Source organism: Aquarana catesbeiana, linkage group LG03 (assembly GCF_042186555.1).
Source record: "Aquarana catesbeiana isolate 2022-GZ linkage group LG03, ASM4218655v1, whole genome shotgun sequence".
Taxonomy (NCBI): Eukaryota; Metazoa; Chordata; class Amphibia; order Anura; family Ranidae; genus Aquarana; species Aquarana catesbeiana.
In genome coordinates this window covers 379,405,641-379,420,380 of record NC_133326.1, presented here as the reverse complement: position 1 = coordinate 379,420,380, position 14,740 = coordinate 379,405,641, and the positions used below count along the sequence as shown (strand labels likewise).

General features: G+C 40.5%; 1 protein-coding gene across 3 annotated transcripts in view; it reads right to left on the bottom strand.

Moving 5' to 3' along the window:
- SEPTIN8 (septin 8) overlaps window positions 1-14,740 on the bottom strand; it is a 186,966-nt gene that overhangs the window by 163,468 nt on the left and 8,758 nt on the right. The window lies entirely within an intron of this gene.

The window sequence follows — 14,740 nt, the reverse complement described above, 5'->3', positions numbered from 1 at the left end:
ATGGACATTTAAAAAATAATAATACATTTTTATATATAAATGTATTATATTCGACTTTTTAATTAATATCAATTTAAATAATTATAAATTCATTTTTAGCCCGATAACCCTATTTTCGGCCAAACATTTTTTTTGCCACCTTTTTCTCCCCCTCTATCGGCAAAACAAAGATAACCCTATTTTCGTCTGATAATTTTCAGCGGCCGATATGTCGGTGCATTCCTACTTGCAAGCCTTGTGATGTTACACAGAGTAAAAACAAAAAAGTTTCTTGCTACACGATCTTCCATTCTTCCTAACAAGTGCAGAGAGTTCTCACAGCTGGAAAAAAAAAAATAAATAAATAAATCCAGGCAGCCTGCCAAGTTTTATCACCACACTAGAATAAGTAGAAACAAAGTATCTTTTCCTTCTTTCAAAGGAAACCTTTTCTGACATTCGTTGCTTACAAGTAAAAATCATTTTTATGCTATAAAATTACTTGGAGAGAGAGAGAGAGAGAGAGAGAGAGAGAGAGAGAGAGAGAGAGAGAGAGAGAGAGAGAGAGAGAGAGAGAGAGAGAGAGAGAGAGAGAGAGAGAGAGAGAGAGAGAGAGAGAGAGAGAGAGAGAGAGAGAATCATGATCTTTATTCTAAGCAAAAATAAAACTAAAAAAAAATGTATGATTCTCATTTTAGCCAAAATCGTGCAGCTCTACCTAAAAGGTGGTAAAAAAAATAAATAACAATCCTGGGACATGATTTATTAAGGAGGTAAATGTGGGTAATGCCTGGGCATACACTAACATTTCTAGATGTTCCGAGTTTGATAGCAACTATTCCCTTTTTGATTTTAAGCAGGGTGGATTTGATTTAAATCAGGATATAAATCATGCTTTAAATCACTAGTAAAAAGGGCTTGATTAAAATCATATTTTGTAAAGAGCAGCTGTCATCTCTGTCCCTCAGCGTCTCCTCCTCTGACCTGCTGTTGACTCACCGACAGTCCTATTCACTTTACTGGGACGGCTGGTGATGTGGCAGTGACACAACAAGGTGAGGGGAAGTGGTGCAGTAGGTGAGTGAATGCCCGATAACAGGCGCTGCCATGATGGATCTGAAAAATGACAGGTGCTCTTTAAATGTAAGAACTCAAGCTGTCAGGCTAGTAAAACAGTGATATCAGAACCAATATTTGGTTAATAGGCTAATCACACAGAGAACTACTCAAATTCTTTTATTTAATTAAAACAATAACATTGCCAGTGCATGTTCTCAGCTTGCAGAGCTTGGATTCATTGAATGAGTTTACCAAAAATGTAAATATTGCAGAATATACAGCGCATTGCTACAAAACAAAGCTTAGTTTCATGGTGGAAAAACTAAATTATTAACATATCTTAAAATAGAAAACTATCTTTAGATAGATTTTTACTCCAAAAGCATTTTATTAAAATAAGTTTGATAAAAAGCAAAAAAAAAAAAAATTTATCCACCCTGATTTTAAGTCTACTTTATCAGCAAACTAGTCCAAGCCATCCATAACCGCAAAACATTACAAGACGTTATGAAATATACAATGTATGTTTTATTAGCATCTACAATCTGAGATAGAATATTCTGTAGAGTTTTAGCAGCACATTTTGTGAAAGCTGTGTAATATGTATGTGGGTGGACTGTTCCCCAGCATAACCTCACCCGTGACATTGCTCCCATCAGATAGAAGCACAAAGTGACACTGCAGGCTGAGCAAGTTTCCTTTAGAATGCAGTCATGCTGGTTACAAATCAGTACATGGTGCACATACAGGAGAGACGACCACAAAACCGCCAGTCATTTCAGCAGAAGATAACTCTGCAGCAAACTTCATACAACATTATGAGAACATCTAGAAAAAAGGGGAACTACAGTTTCTCTCATTTTTTAGGGGTCTGAAAGGATTATTATATAAAAGTATCAAAAGCAAAAGGGAGATGAAGATATTTAAAAGCGGAATCCCTAGTATGGATATTTTATCAAGTATGTGACAAACACAGGAGGCCGCCCGCTCATCATCAGCGCCATTTAGAGAACACTTTGCATTTTTCACACGAAATGCAAAGCATTCCCTAATTGGAAGAGGCGAAGAGAAGGGTGGTGATATAATCTCCACCTCGTCTAATTAGAGAATGCTTTGCTTTCCGCACTGAATACATGCCAGTCATCACAAGGGCACATACAATAGGTTTCTACATGCCCTGGTCACACCACAATGCTGGTGCGATTTAGTACACAAAAAAAAGGAAGGCATGTTGCGATTTCTGCAACACACGGTGTACGGAGACATGAATGAAGTGACACTTTGTGTATGTCAAATAAAGTTTAAAAAAAAAAAAAAAAAAAACACACCACACAAAAAACAAACAAAAAACACACCACAAAACAAAAAAGAAAACAAACAAACACACACCAACACCACCCCCTCACTGCTGAGAAAAATTATGCATTTACAACGCAGGCAGTGTGAATAAAACCTAAAGCTTTTTGTTTCCTCTCATTTAGCCCATGGACTGAATGGGAAAGAAAATAAGAAAATGTTTCATTTCCCTTTCCACAATAAACAGCATGGATAGAGGAATCTCCCCACCTGGCTACTGTATTCAAGCTATCGCTCGGTTTTTGAATACCTAAACAGAAGCCGATAGGCTGCAGTCACTGTTTGGCTCCTTTGATTTGTCAATCATAGTTTGTTGGGCCAGATGATGCTGACAGGGCCAGTGTAGCACAAGGTCAGCATTAAGAGTGCAGTATATGCGCTCATGCATATACAGTTGTGCTCATAAGTTTATATACCCTGACAGAATTTATGATTTCTTGGCCATTTTTCAGAGAACATGAACACCACAAAAACTTTTCTTTCACTCATGGTTAGTGTTTGGCTGAAGCCATTAATTGTCAATCAACTGTGTTTATTCTTTTTAAATCATAATTGCAACAGAAACTACCCAAATGACCCTGATCAAAAGTTTACATACCCCAGTGATTTTGGCCTGATAACATGCACACAAGTTGACACAAAAGGGGTTTGAATGGCTGTTAAAAGGTCACCATGCTAACCATCGCTGCCCCGATTTTAAAAAGTAGTTTCTGTACTATTAGCGATTTCGGGCTACGATTTACATTGACATCTGTGCAGAAACCTGCACAGATGTTTCTGAAATTGCGTCCGAAAATTGGGACTGACATGCGGGCGTGAAATCATGCGAGTTCAGCTGAACTCGCACGACTTCCTTTCCCGCAGCTCAGTGTGAACCTGGGCTTAAAAGCATCTGTTTTGCCGCATTTGGAAAGGTTTTTTGAATTATTATTTTCCAAACAGTTAAAAATTAAAAACGCCTGTAAACGAAATGCGGCTAAACATGAGTTACTGCGTTTACAGGCGTTTGCCGTTTCAAATGCCTCTGAACATCCATTCTGAACGCTTTTGCTTTTTGCTTTCCAAAAAATGCTTCTAAACTCAAATGCCTAAAAACGACTGTCAATGACTATAAATGACCTTGTGTACATGTACTGATAAGATAACAGAGGAGAGTTCAGGGACAGCTGAAAAAAAAAAAAAAAAAAAAAAAAAAAAAAAAAACGCCCAACTGCTCCTAAGCCCAGGTTCACACTGAGCTGTGGGAATGAAGCCGTGTGAGTTCAGCTGAACTCGCATGATTTCACTCCTGCATGTCAGTCCCAATTTAAGAGACATCTGTCAGGTTTTTGCACAGATGTCAATGTAAATTGCAGCCCAAAATTGCAAAAAGTAGTACAGAAACTACTTTTGGAAATCGGTGCAGCGCCGCACTGATAAGGACGGTGCCATTGACGGCAATTGCCGCTGATTTGACAAATAGCTCTAATGTGAACAAGGACTCAATGTCTGTTTACCAGCAGCAGTGTACATAAAGCCTAACAATGTGTAATATGTGTTGCTTTTTACTAAGGATCTCTTTCGGATCTCTTATGTACATGCCCTAAACCCGAAAGCAGGCCGAGAGATACCAGTACGTCACTTTGCCTGCAAGGGCCGCTTGTCCTCAGTACATTGCAGGCGGGCGGTCCTTAGGTGGTTAAAGGAACCCCGTAGAAAGAAAAGTGAAGTAACTAAGTTGGCACGACTCTTAGCTGCTGCCTGTTTGCTTTAGAAGAGAGATTCAAAGTTTTGAAGCCAGACAGCCAGAAGCTAGCCCTTTCAGAAGGAGCAGCAATGGCAGCCTACACTTTTCTCAGAGTACAGGTTTCTTTTACCTGCACAAACACAACAGCTTTTGCATCCAGGTTACAGCAGGGTTAAGGCCCATTCACACAGGCACACAGTCATACACTTTGAAAACACTAGCGTATCTTTGTGCCCAGGAGTGACACTTACTGCACACGTGAGGATGAGCCCTTTATTATTAATACAAGTTTACAGGAAAATCTATCTTTGTCATTACTGATTAGGTGGGTTACAAGCCAGAAGAACATAGGCAATGAGGTTGTCTGTGTAGAAGTGTCGAAAACAGAAAAGAACAGAATAAAAAGCAACTTAAACCCACTTTTGCAGCCAAAAAGGGATAACATCTACTTTATATCTGTTCCATGTTCAGATAGCATAGCTTAAAATATAAAAAAAAATGCAGCTTCATCCTTTTAGATGTTCTATTCTGGACCCTCCAGCAAGGAGAAATCCTACTAGTTTTCTTTGTTCCTGATGGGGCTAGAAAGCGGTGTTTGCCATATTTAACCCTGTCTGTACTGTGCATTATCAATTGTAAATGGACCTGAACACTGTACGTCCTAACAAAGGGTTAAATGTGTAGGGGCTGGGCTTCTTGCACTGCATATTAATGAGGACAGACTTAGGTGGTCATAGACGGTTCAAATCTCCACCAGTTTAGCGGAAACTAGCTGAGATTCGAACCATTAATGGGCAGGCTGAATGTACCAAGTTGATCGATCAATCAAATAATTCCAGGCATCTGAATGTTATATATATTTTTACATTGATCAAGGTTAGGCCAGGGTTTCTTTAACCACTTGCCAGCCGCCGCATGCCGATATACGTCGGTACAATGGCAGCAGTGGACAAGTGGGCGTACCTGTACGTCGCCTTTAACTGGCGGGGCTAAAGGGCATGCTCCCCCTACTTACAGCATAACCGTGCCCATGGGACTGGCGGACTCCATGTCTGCCGGAGCCACAGAACAGGGAAGTGCCTATGTAAACAAGGCATTTCCCCATTCTGCCTTGTGACATGACAGAGATCACGGCCATGCGTCTTGAAGCCCCCCCCCCACAGTTAGAATCACTCCCTAGGACACACTTAACCCCTTGATCGCCCCCTAGTGTTTAAGCCCTAGCAAAAAGTAAAAAATATTGCTTTTTTTTTTTCAAAATTGTCGCTCTTTTTTTGTTTATAGCGCAAAAAATAAAAACCGCAGGAGGTGATCAAATACCACCAAAAGACAGCTCTATTTGTGGGGAAAAAAGGACGTCAATTTTGTTTGGGTGCAACGTCGCACGACTGCGCAATTGTCAGTTAAAGCGACGCAGTGCCGAATTGCAAAAAGTGCTCCGGTCCGGCAGGGGATAAAATCTTCCAGCAGCGGTTAAAAAGTTCACTTGTATGGAGAAAAAAAAAAAAACAATTTTTTGCTGGAAAAATAAAAATGCATATTTTTTTTTTCACAGGAGCCTGCAGCGCATTCCATCCGCAGTCAGTGGATTGTGGGTGCAATGTCAGGCTCCTACTGACACCGCTCTGTGCAGGCTGTCAGTTTCAGAGCTGTAGGAAGTGTAAATGGATTACAAAGGCCCTCATCAGTGCCCTCGCCGTCCACTGGAGAACTACAAGCTGAAGCCGTCTGCTGCGGTGACAGACGGTGACAGACGGGACTTGCAATGTCTTCATTTTACAGATCCCTGTGAATAAATTGGCGTCACACAGCAGCGCCAAATTTTAAAATGTCACAGTGGATGCCTACTGTCACAAGGGAAGTGGTGTGTGTAGCACCAGGGCAACTGAAGAGTATACAGAGGCCAAGATGCCATCTTCCTTGGCTGCAAAGAATAGGAGAGCTTAATTCTAATTTTATTAAAAAAAAAATAAGTTAATTTAAATTAACAAAAAAAAAAAAAAACACACCTTTACTGATAAAACATGAGATCTTTGTCACACTGATTGTCATGCCAGCAGCACCATCCTGAAAATACAACTGTGGATGTCACTCCCTCACTGTTCAAATCGCTTCAGAATCTGGATTGTTAGTGAGGATAAACTAAACTTCAACAATTCTGAGGCTGGCAAGGCATTATTAAATTATTAGCATAATATACAGTGTATATAAAAAGTCTTGACAGCCCTGTTTTTTGCCAGGTATTTGAGGCGTAAAAATAAATTATTTAAAAAAAAAAAAAAAAAAAAAACACACACACACACACACACACACACACCACAACAGACCAAGATAAATCATTTCTGAATTTTCTCCACCTTTAGGACCTAAATTCTGTACAAGTCAATAAAAAAACAAAACTGAATCCAATTAGATATAGAGCCCTTTTACAAGAAGAGGAGGCAGAGATTCCCAAGGAAAGATGTGCAATGCTGACAGACGCCTAAGCCCAAAAGACAATGCTATCAAAAAATAAAAAAGGTGCTTCAAAATATTTTAAGGGTGTGTATATTTATGCAACTACACTATTGTAAGTTTATTGGTATTTCCCCCCCCCCCCCCCCTTAAAGGTTTCAGTTTATTTTAATTGATTTTTAAAACAGATTATAGGTCACAACAACCCACTAACAGCACAACACACACAAATGCTACAACCAGGAGGTAGGCTTTAACCTGGGCACGGTATATAGGTGTTCCTGTGTTTGTGCTATGAACGAGAGCTCTGGGTCTCGTACCAACGATTGGGACCTAGGACTCCCAGTCACCTGAACACCGATAGCCTCTCACCGACCATCACGTTGATCAGTCACTGTGCAGCCCAACCATGTGGGGTTTTTTTTCTTTTTTTCTCAATGAAGAGAGAAAAAAAAAAGTACATTGCATGAGAGAAAGAGAAAAATATATTATATATATATTATAGCTAGATCAATGTTTGATCTAGGTCAGGGTTAGTGTTATGCCCCGTACACACGGTCGGATTTTCCGACGGAAAATGTGCGACAGGACCTTGTTGTCGGAAATTCCGACCGTGTGTGGGTTCCATCACACATTTTCCATCGGAATTTCCGACACACAAAGTTTGAGAGCTTGCTATAAAATTTTCTAACAACAAAATCCGTTGTCGGAAATTCCGATCGTGTGTACACAAATCCGACGCACAAAGTGCCACGCATGCTCAGAATAAATTAAGAGAGACTAAAGCTATTGGCTATTGCCCCGTTTATAGACCCGACGTACGTGTATTACGTCACCGCATTCAGAACGATCAGATTTTCCGACAACTTTGTGTGACCGTGTGTATGCAAGACGTTTGAGCCAACATCCGTCGGAAAAAATTTGTGGATTTTGTTGTCGGAATGTCCAACCGTATGTACAGGGCATTAGTGTCAAAGGTCAAAGCCAGGGTCGGCATATTTTAGGTAGGATTTAAAAAAAAAAAAAAAAGCTGGTACATCTGTGCATGGTAGCCAATCAGCTTCAGCTTGTTCAAGTAATCTTGGACAAAAAATAAACCGGAAGCTGATAGTTTCTACGCAGAGCTGCACTATTTTTTCTGGGCCCTACTACAGATAACAACTAACATATATGTGATATCGCTGCAATCGTCAGGAGCAGGAGAATTTATTTAGGGTTGTTCTTTGGTGGTAAGGCCTCATGCAGACTGGGCATTATAGAAACGCCAGTAGCATTAGCTGTAGAATGCGTTTTGCAGCTTTTTTTGCAGTAGCGTTTTTCAGCGTTTGAATTTTTAGCAAAAACTATACTCCCACAAAAGCTTTTAACTTTTTTTAGGCTCCATGCCCACTGGACGCTAAAATAACGTTATAAAAATGCCAGTAGCTTTGCAGTGAGCTTTCAGCGTTTATTAAGATTTTTCCGTGTTATAGTTTTTTTTTTTTTCCTCAATGAATCAAAAATGTTAAATACTGGTGAGCCACGTTTGAGCGTTTGGCGTTTTTTGTGGTCAGAAAAACGACTCCTGAACGCGTTTTTTTTTTTTGGCGTTCAGAAAACAGCCCATAAACTCCACTGCTGATAAACATCCAAAAACGTCCATGTGTGCATTGACACATAGGATAACAGTGGGGAGTTTGAGCGGTTAAAAAAAAAAAAAACGCCCATTTATGAGCTTCAGTGTGCATGGAGCCTATGAGCTTAATTTTTTTTTTTTTTTACTATTTTGGACCAGTTTTCCTGTGATAAAAAAAAAAAAAAAAAAAAAAAAAAAAAAAGGTATAATCCATCTGGATGCACAAATTAGTCGCAATCATACGTACAGTTTTACTAACACATAACAGAGTTGTAAAATCAGGTCTGGGTTTTAAGGTTTGTTTTACCCTCTGGCATGAAGAGGTTGAAGGTGGAAAAAGAAAAATCAGAAGCGATTTATATTGGTCTGATTTTTTTGAAATCTCAAAAATCTGGCATTTTTACAGGGGTGTGCAGACTTGTTAACCCAAAGAGATAAAACCTCAGGAGGCATCCCAATTAATCAAATATTATTGGATTGTTTTTAATAAAATGATCAAATCATTTTGTGAACTCAAATACCCAGAGACCAGAATTGTGATAAAAGCTCTACATGGCTTCTAGAATAAATAAGGCTCCTGTGGTAATGATGTTGCAAAATTAAACAGAAATAAAAGTAAATGTATTCCAAGAGTACAGGAAGACACAAAGGACTCTTGTCGTGCCAAGGACTGCGGTTGGCTGGATACTTTGATCTCTATCCAGGGATTGATTACAATATGCTTTTTAAGATAATGCACAATTAGGAGCTCAAGATAGAGCTGTCAAAGTGGCAAAGGACAGGCTGGTCCCAGCTCCAAATATAATCAGCTCCCAACCTCTACCATAGTGGAAAATCCTGAACACAGTCTATGGAAAGATAAAAAAAGAAACAATGTAATGTGTAGTTAGAAGAAACAATCTTGCACCATGTTTTCCTTTTCAAGTGCTGTAAAGGAACCCCAGACTGTGTGATGTTCATGTTGAAGGCTAACAGTGCAGAACTGCAATGGTTGAAGGGAACGATTAGGTACAAGTTCAACCGAACTGTCAGTTAACCGCTTGCCGACCAGCCGCCGCAGTTATAATGCAGCAGGGTGACTCGGCTGCGCAAATCGTCATAGGTGTACGTCGGTCCCTTCAATGGCTATAGCATGCACATGCCCCCTTTCTCCCTCCAGAGAGGCAGAACGGGGATCTGTCAATGTAAACAAACAGAACCCAGTTTTTTTTTGTTTATAGCGCAAAAAAAATAAAAACTGCAGAGGTGATAAAATACCACCCAAAGAAAGCTCTATTTGTGGGGGAAAAAGGACATCAATTTTGTTTGGGAGCAACGTCGCACGACTGCGCAATTATCAGTTAAAGCGACGCAGTGCCGGATTGCAAAATATGGCCTGGTCATTAAGTGGGTAAATTCTTCTGGGGCTGAAGTGGATTATCAGCTAAATACATTCCTGGTGCTCCTCACTGCGTGATGCATGTCGCCCAAAAAGTAGCTCCTGAACTTTTTTGTGAGCGACATTTTTCACGAGAAGCGGGTTGCTGTGATTGCAGCACAATTTATTGCACAACAATCGAGGCAAACCTGCACCACGATTTTAGGTGTCATTCAAATGAATGCTATCTTAAATGTGAGCCCTGCGATTTGTCATTTACACATCAGTACTTTCAAATGGCAGCAAATCAGCCCGGGATTCAAAACGCTGAAGTGTGAAAGCGGCCTTAGTTCGCTGGATAGAGACAAGCACACACTATAGAGGGATAGGATTTGTTCACATTTCATGTCTGAGGTTTACATCCCCATGCAGGCAGTCCATAGATGTCTATTAGAACATGCAGCTGCACGGACACAGTCATTATGTTAAAATGTGACATCAGTGTGGGAGCGTGTCAGGGGTGTGTCTCTAGTAGAGATGGCTGAGCTGGAGAAGAGGGGTAGTGGGAGAACCCACAAGACCACTGAAAGAAGTGGATTCTTTCCTAAATGTACATTACCTATAAATGTTAGTACTTATTTATATAAAGTTGATCCAGGGAATATTCGATTGCCTCTGCTGTAGCAAACTGGTTAATGCTTTGCTGGGGTGTTTGCCTTCCTCTGGATCAACTGTGGGTATAGGATTGTTTATAAGGCCCCTTTCACACTGGGGCGGTAGGGGGCGTCGGCTGTAAAAATAAAAATATAGCGCTGTTTTACCGCGGTATTCGGCCGCTAGCGGTGCGGTTTTAACCCCCCGCTGGCAGCCGAAAAAGGGTAAAAACCCCTCGTATAGCGCGGCTATAGCCGCGGTATAGCCGCGCTGTCCCATTGATTTCAATGGGCAGGAGCGGTTTAGGAGCGGTGAATACACCGCTCCTTCACCGCTCCAAAGAAGCGGCTGACAGGAGATTTTTTCTTCTCCTGCCAGCGCACCGCTTCAGTGTGAAAGCCCTCGGGCTTTCACACTGAACAAACAGCGGAGGCTGTTTAGGGGCAGTTTGCAGGCGCTATTTTTAGCGCAATAACGCCTGCAAACCGCCCCAGTGTGAAAGGGGTCTAAGTTATTGTATGACTCACTATGTGTAAACCTCTGTGTGAAAGGGGTCTAAGTTATTGTATGACTCACTATGTGTAAACCTCTGTGTGAAAGGGGTCTAAGTTATTGTATGACTCACTATGTGTAAACCTCTGTGTGAAAGGGGTCTAAGTTATTGTATGACTCACTATGTGTAAACCTCTGTGTGAAAGGGGTCTAAGTTATTGTATGACTCACTATGTGTAAACCTCTGCTGCAATCAAGACAGACAATGCTGGACTCCGTTATCTAGTATTTTTTTTTTTATTTTGAGACAGGGACCAGTAGTACAAGTCCACATTATTGGAGCACACAATCCAATGACCTTTTAAAATAAGTTTTCATACTAAACAGTTATGGGTTTGTGTGTTGATTCCTTGTATAGAAGAACTATTAAATGTATTACAAAACATTGCAAAACCTGGCAGAATCCTTCAGAACAAAGTTTTACAGATAATTTAAAACATGAAATTCTCCAAAAAAAAAAAAAAGATCTCTTACTAAAACACTATGTGAATCCCATCTAATTAGGACACCCCCCTCTTCCAATTTAATGGTCTTCCTTTGTACACAGCGTTTTAATTGTGGTTGTGCGAAGTATGCAGCAATTGAATCTATTCGTAGAGGAGAAAATAAATTTAAAGTGTCCAAAATAACTTTTTTTTTATGCATAAGTGGTACTAACAGGGATATATAAAAAAAGGCCTACAAGACAGCCATAAATAACTGCAGTAGCAGTGTTACTTCAGGGCCCACTAAATCATGTCTATAGTACTTCCTGTCCATTAAAAGCCTGGACACAAACACTAAGATTTGTTAAAGTAAAATTAAAGGCCAAACTTTTTATTTTGAATAGAGTTAAGAGGGTTCTAACCCATCAGGATTTTTTTTTCAACTATCTGTATGCCATTAGGGAGATTTCCTTTCACTTCCTGTTCCATAGCCAAAACAGGAAGCAAGAGAAAATTCCTGCGAAGTGAGGGGATCCCTGGTTGTCACCAGAACTAGTGCCCCTGGCTATTCTGGTTCTGGTGACAACTCAATATGTCGGATTTTCTTTTCACTTATACTGATAACCATAAATAAGATAAATAGAGCTGGTGAATCCCCCCAATGGGGCGCAGAGAGTAATATATATAAAAAAAAAAAAAAAAATCCTAACTCTTTACCTCTATCCAAAACAAAAAAAAACCAGATGAACCAATGACAATAGGAATCTATCCAACTACCACTATAGATTAGTTATTGTAGGCTGTAGGTTGGGAGGGAGAACATTCAGTACTTCTTCCAAATCTAATCAATAATAAAGCTTTGAAGAATGTCAGGAAAAAAAAAAAGGTGAAAAAACAAAGACTGGACGAGGTGGAGATGGTGATGTCACCTCCCCACCTCATTCAATCAGAGAAAGCCTTGCATTTAGTGAGAAAAACTTATTGGGCTCTATGAAGACACCCATGGATGCTGGAAAGGGTCAGATGATCAGCAAGCAGATTTTGAAGTACTAGATTTGTGGCAATATTCATGAATGCATCTGATGACGGGACACTCAGACATAATACAAATGTGCAATCCAACACTTCAAAAACGTAATGTACTGTCAAAACTAGCCAAAGCAATCAACAGACAAACTCAACTGTACTAAGTATTATGCATCCGTTAGACCCCTTTCACACCAAGGCAGTTTTCAGGCGCTTTGGGGTAAAAATAGCGCCTGAAAAAACAGCTCCCCTGCAGTATCAGTGTGAAAACCCGAGTGCTTTCACACTGAGGCGATGAGCTGGCAGGACGTTTAAAAAAAAAAAAAAAAAAAAAAAAAAAAAAACCCTCCTGCAACAGCATCTCTGAAGCGTTGTATACACATTGAAATGAATGGGCAGCGCCACCGAACCGCATTGCAGGTCTTTTTAACTGTTTTTCGGCCACTAGCGGGGGTTAAAAGCGTCCTACTAGCAGCCGAAAACCTCAGCAAAATAGCTTTGCCGCTGATGCCGCAGTGTCAAAGGGGTCTAAAGTGATACTAAACACACACCATTTAATTTTCATTGTCCCTTCTCTTTCTGTATGATGGCACTAAATTGTTAACCACTTCCAGCCCACAGACGTCATATGACGTCCTGGGCTTTGAGCAGGTATATCTGAATGATGCCTGTAGTTACAGACATCATTCAGATATTGCCGGTTTCAGCCGGCGAATCTCTACACCATAGGAACAATCATAGCGGCCGTTCCGCCGCTTGATAGTTCCTATGGGAGGCGAGAGGGGACGTCCCCCCCCTCCCGCCGCCCTCCGGTGCTTGCTCCGACTCACCGTTACGATCGGTGAGGCGGAGAGCGGATCCGCCGGCGCCGGATGTAGATCGTAGAGATTTCCGGCGGACCAGATGGTCCCCGGAGTCTCTATGATCGTCGGAGGCCGGGCGCGATGTTATGACGCCACGCCCGGCCTCTCCATTCAAAAAAACGGCGCCGCTTCGGCTGGGAAGCGGCGATCGTTTTATTTATTTTTTTTAATTTCAGGCTTCCCAGCCTAGTGGTGAGATATGGGGTCTTATTGACCCCATATCTCACTATTAAGAGCACCTGACATGTCATATTGCTATTACAAGGGATGTTTACATTCCTTGTAATAGGAATAAAAGCGATCAATTTTTTTTTTTTTTCAAAAAAAGTGTTAAAATTAAAAAATAAAATAATATTTTTAAAGCGCCGCTGTCCCCGTGTGCTCGCACGCAGAAGCGAACGCATACGTAAGTCCCGCCCACATATGAAAACGGTGTTCAAACCATACATGTGAGGTATCGCCGCAAACGTTGGAGCGAGAGCAATAATTTTGGCCCTAGACCTCCTCTGTAACTCAAAACATGTAACCAGTAAAAAAAATTATAAGCGTTGCCTATGGTGTTCAAACCATACATGTGAGGTATCGCCGCAAACGTTGGAGCGAGAGCAATAATTTTGGCCCTAGACCTCCTCTGTAACTCAAAACATGTAACCAGTAAAAAAAATTATAAGCGTTGCCTATGGGGATTTTTAAGTACCGAACATTGGCGCCATTCCACGAGCGTGTGCAATTTTGAAGTGTGACATGTTAGGTATCTATTTACTTGGCGTAACTTCATCTTTCACAAAATGCAAAAACATTGGGCTAACTTTACTGTTTTGTTTTTTTTTTTAAAACACAAAACAGTTTTTTCCCCCCCCAAAAAAACGCGTTCGAAAAATTCCTGCGCAAATACTGTGTGAGATAAAAAGTTGCAACAACCGCCATTGTATTCTCTAGGGTCTTTGCTAAAAAAAACATATATAATGTTTGGGGGTTCTATGTAATTTTCTAGCAAAAAAATGATGATTTTTACATGTAGGAGCAAAGTGTCAGAATTGGCCCGGTATTGAAGTGGTTAAATATAAATATATATATCTTAAGGACTGAGCCGCTTTCTGAGATTTGGTGTTTAAGTTAAAAACTGTTTTTTGCTAGAAAATTACTTAGAACCTTAGAACCCCAAACATCTATCTATCTTTTTTTTTTTTTTCTAACACCCTTGAGAATAAAATGTCGGTCGTTCCAATACTTTGTCACACCGTATTTGCACAGCGGTCTTACAAGCGCACTTTTTTTGGGAAAAATACACTTTTTTGAATTAAAAAACAAACAATAAAGTTTGCCCCCCCCTTTTTTTTTTTTTTAAATAGTGTGAAAGATAATGTTACGCCGGGTAAATTGATACCCAACATGTCACGCTTCAAAATTGCGACCGCTCGTGGAATGGCGGCAAACTTTTACCCTTAAAAATCTCCATAGGTGACGTTTAAAAAAAAAAAAATCTACAGGTTGCATGTTTTGAGTTACAGAGGAGGTCTATGGCTAGAATTATCGCTCTCACTCTACCGATTGCGCCGATACCTCACGTGTGGTTTGAACACTATTTTCATATGCGGGCGCTACTCACATATGCGTTCGCTTCTGCACGCGAGCTTGGCGGGACGGGGCGCGTTTAAAAAGAAAAAAAAAAAA